At 47.0% G+C, this 6,348-nt stretch overlaps 1 long non-coding RNA gene across 1 annotated transcript; it reads left to right on the top strand.

Annotated features, from left to right (window-relative positions):
- The first annotated feature begins 368 nt into the window (after window positions 1–368).
- Window positions 369–1,910, top strand: LOC120398809. Its single transcript, XR_005594721.1, has 3 exons — window positions 369–535; window positions 1,264–1,326; window positions 1,754–1,910. It is a non-coding gene; the product is annotated as an uncharacterized LOC120398809 (long non-coding RNA).
- Window positions 1,911–6,348: the final 4,438 nt, after the last annotated feature.

The raw sequence follows: 6,348 nt of genomic DNA, 5'->3' as shown, positions 1-6,348 counted from the left end.
TAAACCTTACGCAAATGTCTAGTCCTGTTGATCTCAAGTCGACTAATGCCATGACCAGGGTTACTTACACTGTTTAATATCTGTATTACAGTCAAGCCTAGAAGCTCCAGTCAGGAACCAGGGCTCCATTGTACTAGCTATTGTATGCACCTATTAGAAAAAGAGCTTAGAGTGTAAGTAGACATGTAGACCTACATGTGTATGACAGGGGCTGATTTCAGTTAAACCCCAGCCAAGGCTCCAGCATTAACCTCAATCTTGTATTCTTCAAACACTCCTTATCCACATGGACTGGTGACCAGCTACGTATTATCGCCTTGGCCAATAAGGCCTAGGCCTAGGGCAGCAAATTTTCAGGGGCAGCAAATTTGCTCACGCCCCCTCCCCAAATCGCCCCGTCCCAAAATCCCCGGCCCGCCTGCTCCCCCAGGTGCGCCGCGCTTCCCTGCTTCCACCTCCCTCCCAGGCTTGCCGCGCAAAAGCGCTGGGAGGGAGGGAGAAGCGAGTAGCTGCACTTGGAGGAGGCGGAGCAGAGGTGAGCTGGGGCCCGCGGGCGCAGGGAGTAACCCGGGGGCTGGGAACCACTCCCTGCCCCAGCTCACCTCTGCTCCACCACTGCCATCTCCCGAGTGCGACGCAACTCCCCTTCTCCCCCCTCCCAGGCTTGCCGCGCGGAAGCGCTGGGAGGGAGGGAGAAGTGAATAGCTGTACTCAGAGGAGGCAGAGCAGAGGTGAGCTGGGGCCCGCGGGCATGGGGAGTAACCCGGGGGGGGGAGCCGGGAACCGCTCCCTGCCCCAGCTCACCTATACTCCACCACTGCCAACCCCCGAGTGCCACAACTCCCCTTCTCTCCCCTCCCAGGCTTGCCACGCGGAAGCGCTGGGAGGGAGGGAGAAGCGAGTAGCGGCGCACTCGGGGGATAGCGGAGGTGACCTGGGGCTGGCAGGCACAGGAGTAACTCTTCGGGGGGAGGAGGGCAGGGAACCGATCCCTGCCCCAGCTCACCATCACTCCACCTCCGCCATCCCCCGAGCGCCACAACTCCCCTTCTCCCCCTTCCCTCCCAGGCTTGCTGCAGGGGAGTGGAGGTGAGCTGGCACTGGTGGGAGGGGGCGGCAATTTTTTGAGGGCCTAGGGGCAGCAAATTTGTTAATCCGCCACTGCTGGTGACCCCTTCAAATGTGTGTCCTCCATCCACATTTGGGAAACAGCAGTGTTTTAAACTCTCACTAATCCTAGTTTTGCACTTTAATTTGTACAAGGTGGTGATCCGAACAGTCGAAGAAGCAGAGTAGTGTTGGGGTGCATAGCTGGTATTGATTCTGGTAATTATTTACTTGAAGTCTCCATTAACTCCTACTGACTTAATACGCAATGGAACACTTAGAGTGCATATGGCATCTACATTAAAGGTCAAATGAATTATAACAGCTGCTATGAAAGTGAATTCCAAATTAGTTCTGATCCTTTGAACTGCAGTTTTCTGGCAATCAGGGGTGATACTATGGGCACATGAAAGAAACATATGAGCCTTTGGATTATTTATTTTTTTAAATGCTGATTCACTTGATGGAAATGATTCACTTTAGCCCTTTTTATTTATTTAGCCAGATACCCTTCTGCATTTCTTACGGGTTAAAAACCCTTCTCAAGCGGGGGTGTAACTTACTGTTTTCCTCTCCTTACCATTTAATCTAATGCAAATCAATGTATTTTGACACAAAATAATCTTTTCTTTGTTGTTGTTTTCAGATAACAAGATTCCTCTCCTGACTGACTGGATCAGAGACACCCTTTACACTCCATGTGCTTTAAACCTTTGATTTCCAGGGGCTTTTCTACAGATCATCAAGCAAAACAGTAGAGACAGGATGGCTTAAAAGCAGCTGGAGATGAGCTATTCGGCCACACAGCACTGCGACAGCAGACATATGTCTCATTCATGGCTGTGCCATGGGCTTGCTGGGTGTCTTCGAGTAAGGCCCCCAACTATAATACCACAACTGGGGGGACCTGGCTACAACACTTAAAAGCATTAGCATGAAGTCTACCTAATCATGACCCCAAAGCCAAGTTAAAAGCTCCAAATCAGTGAGGGCCTGATTTTCAGAGCTGCTGAGCACCCACGGCAGCTCCCAATGTCTGAAACTGGAGATTTGGGTGCAGTTTTCCCCATCTATAAAATGGGGATTATACCCCCGCTCTCAGAGAGGGGTTGTGAGTCTTATTCAAACTGTCACTTGTAATGTACTTTGGGATCCTTGGAGGAAAGACAGTAACTGCAAAGTTCTATATTTTTCACTATGAGAGTAAAATTCACACCAGTGCACAGGGCTCACAAAGTCTCTCTGTAGCATTGTTGTTTAGTCCCTTAATTTAGGGCTTTAAGTGGTGTTGAGTGCCTAGCTTGGACCCTCTGCACTGAATTCAACCCTCTGTAAGTGCACATCCTTTAATAAAGTGGTACACGTACAAATTAATAGCCTAATCCTGCACCCCTGAAGAGCAATAAGGACTGGGACATAAGGATATAGATTGAAGATCAACATAATTGAAGGGACTATAAATCTGGCCCCATGTATCCCTGTGTGATTTCTGGGGCAACTGATTTCAAGGAGGAGCCTCACTGTCTCAACTCATTTTGGTTCATAAACCCTTGATAACCTTTGTCCACAGAGGTGGATTTAAAATCCATTCCTTTGAGTACACCAAATGAAAAACTCTACTTGTGGGTGCAAAAGCATGTTTTAGCTAATGATCTTCCAGACACAGCTGAAAATTTGGGGACCAATTGTTCTCTGACATTAGTTTTACACCAGGGATATACCATTGAAATCCATCCTTGGACTTTATGGATGAGAGCTGGGTCTATCCTTTTTGGAGATAAAATGATACACTGCTGCCAGGATTGCCATATCTTAGGTGCCTGCACTCCTGCCATTCTTATTCCTTGCCACTTCCCTATTAGGGGTCTGCAAGCATCACAAATACCATGCCACCCATTCACCAGCTGCAACATACAAAGTCTACAAGACTGTTCTAAAATTCATCTCAATAGTACTAGCAGATACTAACAGCTCCTTGCCCCCTAAAGCAACAAATGCCACAAACGTGTTTTGCAGAAAATGATATGTGCCAAAACCATTCAGCCATTCTCATCAGCTGTCCTCCTTAGCGATGCTTTGCCTGGATGTTGTTATAACTACTTTATCCCCTTTAAGAATTATAGGCAAGCTGAAACGTAGTGCCACGTAGGAAAGTGGAGTTTTGAGTCTGTATGTAAAGAGTTAGGCCTTTTTACACTACACATTTTTGTCAACAAAAGTCAGCTTTTGTCAACAAAACAGTGGAGGTGCACACGTTGAAACTCCCTTCCCGCTGATGTAACTCCCCTGCTCTGCTGACATCATAAAACCACCACGATGAGATGCATAGGGCTTATGTCAGTGTAGTTAGGGTGATGCAGTGTCTGTGTAGGCACCGTCTTACTTCGGCTGTTGCCTGTCTTTCTTGTCAATTTTACAGCTCCGCTGGAGTCGTAAAATTGACAAAGCCGGCTCCTGGGCTGCTGCCCAGTCTCTGCTCCAAGCTGGGCTGCCACCCAGGTTCCCAGCTTGGGCTACCACCCACGCTCCCCACTCCCCGCTGGGAGCCCTGCTGCTCCCTGGGGTCCCAACTTGCTGCTCCCCACCAGGAGCACGGCAGCCAACCAGACTGCTGGGGCGGATCTTCCCACCAGAGGCGAGAAGCCCCAGGAACCTTTCTCCCCCTCTCATGGCTGGGAGCACAGGCACGAGAAGCCCCAGGGGGCAGCTGGGCTCCCGAGGGGGGAGCTGTGGGCCCTGGATGTCAGTCCCCCACACTGTACTTCTTGGAAGCACTCCTGTTGAGGACTCGCACCACCGGCAGAAGGAGGGTAGTAATTAATGAGGTGGCTTAACAAAGGTTGACTTATCTTTGTAGTGTGGACATAGCCCTGTTGTTCATTGAAGCCTGTAATCTACATAAAAGAGGAAACACCTTGTTTGCAAACAAGCATTTGAATTAACCATTATTTTCTGTATCTTTCCTATGGCCCCAGTCCTGCAAAGCACATGCATGCTTGTAAGCACATGTAAGTATGTGAGTATGCAGTCACACTGAAACTAAAGGTAAGCATGTGTTAATTACTTTGTTGGGTTGGGACCTGTGCTCTGTTCAAATAATAGGAAAGCAATGGTTGAAATTCAGTTCTCAGTTACATTGGTATACCTCTGAAGTAAAGATGTACATTTCTTGGATCTGATTTTGCAGGCACAAATTTGTGCCTACAATTTTGTGCATCCAATTAACTGCTGATGCAAATTCTAGGAATTTAATGGTCCAATTACCAGATTGTGCACACACAATCAGGTACTTTAGTGACTAAATCCTATCATGTGCACCCACAACTAAAGTCTGGGTTGAGGCCAATAACAATTTAGTCCCTTTTGACCACACCTCCAAATTCAACCTCCTTTTGTGCTGCCTTTTATTGTAATTAGAAGAGACATGAGTGACTGGGTATGCATATAGCTCCCATTAATGGTGATGAGAGTTAATGTGTGCATCAAGAGAGAATGGACTCCATTACAGAGATAACAATTTTGTGTCTTTCATAAATTTGTTAGTGGATCTGGAAGGGGAAGAGGAATTCATGGTTATGATTCATGAACCTCCCACTCTCTGAAGGCTTCCCTTAAGGTCTGGACATGCAGTATATTATCTCAGAAATAATTTTCCATTTTGCCCTGTTTTTTCTCCTTCCTTCTCCCCTCAAGTTCCTTCCTCTGCCCTTTCAAAGATCCTCTTTGGCCATGGAGAGCTAGATGGTGCCTTGTCAGAGCCCATCAACACTGCTTCTTTTGCACAGTCACATTGAGTGGCTACATAGAGAGACCCAGACCTAGATTATTTCATATACAGTGCCATTCCAGAAGCATGATGATGCCTAAAATGGCCTGGCAGAGTTCCTCCCCTAACCTCCACCATAGGATGGCTTTCCAGTATGCATAAGGGCTCCATACCAGTCCCAACAGCAGGGGTTGGCAACCTCTGGCACACGGCTCGCCAGGGGAAGCACCCTGGTGGGCTGGGCCAGTTTATCTGCCATTTTGGCAGGTTTGGTGGACTGCAGCTCCCACTGGCCATGGTTCATCGTCCCAGGCCAATGCGGGAGGCAGGAAGCTGCGTCCAGCACATCCCTCAGCCCGCGGCGCTTCCCACCACCCACATTGGCCTGGGACAGCGAACCGCAGCCAGTGGGAGCTGCAATCCGCCGAACCTGCTGACGCGGCAGATAAACAAACTGGCCTGGCCCGCCAGGGTGCTTACCCTGGTGAGCTGCGTGCCAGAGGTTGCTGACCCCTGCCCAACAGTAAGAAAAGCACATCAGAAGCACGCTGGGTTGAGAAAGGAGACTATAGGCCAGTATACAGTTGAAACTACTTTCCATAAATCCTGAAGACCTTTCTCTTAAGGAAAGGTTAAACAAATCCACTTTGTCAAGTTAGATTTTCATAGCTCTAACCTGCAGGCCACTCCTGTGCTAGGAGCCAAACTTTCATCTCACAATCAGGAGCAATACTTATTACATCACCATCTTTGAACACACTTGTCTTTTCCCATGACCTTTATACATCAAAGGTGTAGTTTTTTTCATCATGATTTAATGACCTCCTCCAATACCCTGCACTAGTGCACATAGTCAGGAACTTAAAAAAATTAAAGTTAAAATCTGAAAGTAATTGTCTGCCACAGAGTGGAGTGATTTGTAACCATCCACCCCCACACCCTATGAATTACTGTATAACCACTGCATGGGAGGTCAAAGATAATGACTGGTTAATGACAGACTTTGTAAACAGCATGTGGTTAACAGCTAATTTTGTTCTACAGTTTTTGCTCTCATTTCTGAGTATTGCTACTTTTCTTTGTATTGTCTTTTACAACTCTTGCTGATGTTCAGATTAATTCTAGCCAGATGGTTTCATACAGAGCGTGTGTGTACGTGTCACAAATTTGAGATGTCTACTTCAATTTTCATAGAGAAAAATGTTTCTTTGTACTGTCAGTTTATATTATACTTTCCCATAACATTCATAAAATCAGGCTCACTTTAGGAGTGTGCAAACATGCTTTGAGTCTTGTGCTTCAAACTCAAAAACAAATCCCAAACAAAAGCACAGTTTATGCTTTGGAAAAAAACATTCAATCTTCTGTTTTTTGATACTTGTCATTAAAATATTGGATGATGTGAGTACATTACTATACAACCTAAGAACCCCAGTCATGGACTAGAACCCAATTGTGCTAGGCACTGTTCAGAC

Source organism: Mauremys reevesii, linkage group 2 (genome assembly GCF_016161935.1).
Source record: "Mauremys reevesii isolate NIE-2019 linkage group 2, ASM1616193v1, whole genome shotgun sequence".
Lineage (NCBI taxonomy): Eukaryota > Metazoa > Chordata > Testudines > Geoemydidae > Mauremys > Mauremys reevesii.
The sequence above is the reverse complement of the archived record's forward strand: the minus strand, read 5'-3'. Positions and strand labels throughout refer to the sequence as shown.